Here is a 1031-nt window from a genome sequence, read left to right as displayed (position 1 = left end):
CAACTTGAAAGGGGAAATACAGTGAAACTTCTCCAAATCGGTCCCTCAGAAAACCATTCCTCCCTGAACATCGCCCAATTCTTAAAGTCTCTGTAGGAATCTTAACATACCCTTTAAAAAGAAATTCATATAGTCCAAAGTGTGACCTTTCGAGATCTCCGCCATTTTTGACAGGGACTTCTGGGATGATCCTGTCAAAGGTTCAGATTTAGCTCGGGTTATTTTGTGCTTTTTAGTCATTGGAGCTTGCAGTATGAGCCAGAGCACTGCGCTCACTATTAATATGCAAGTAGCTGCATTTAATTCAAATTGAAGTTGAACGCAAGGACCCCAGTGGTAGGGTGGGGCACAATATGAAATTAGAGTTTTATATGATAATATGCAGAAAATTTATTAAAACAAAGACTTTTCAAGAGGAGCAGGGCCACACTAAATCATATCCAAATGCAAATGTCCCCAAGTTGTGTGAAAACAAGTTTTTTTTATGATCCTGACTAAGGATGGGGTGGAATTGTTTTTGTCCTGTCTGTCTGAAATATTAACCTTCCTCATAACTTTTGAATAATGAGCAATGGGACTCTCATATTTCATATTTGCATTCTTTTTTATAGCCATAAAGTTTTTCACCTTGTTACCTTGACATTAGAGTTTGATCTATTGACCGGTTTAGGTAGGACTTTCATATTTTGTATACATAAAATGACCTGAACGTTTTACAGAATAGTCATATTGGTATTGAGGCATTCCTGTGTTGTGTGAATTTAAGTTTGCTTTATGTCGTGAGCTTAGGGGCTAGGTAGGTGGGGCCACAAAATTGGGTCAACATTTTTCATAGGAATAATGATTGAAAATACAAAAAAAATTAAAAATCAAAACAGCTGACCAAGAGCAAGGTGACTCAGGTGAGTGATGTAGCCTAAGGGCCTCTTTGTGATTAAACTCTTTAAGATTATAAACTATGTTTCTAACAATTTATCTGAAATTATTTGTATGTGTTGATTTTGGGGTCCAAAGGTCAAGGTCACTACTTG

This window comes from Ostrea edulis, chromosome 8 (assembly GCF_947568905.1).
Source record: "Ostrea edulis chromosome 8, xbOstEdul1.1, whole genome shotgun sequence".
Lineage (NCBI taxonomy): Eukaryota > Metazoa > Mollusca > Bivalvia > Ostreida > Ostreidae > Ostrea > Ostrea edulis.
This window is presented reverse-complemented; position numbering follows the sequence as displayed.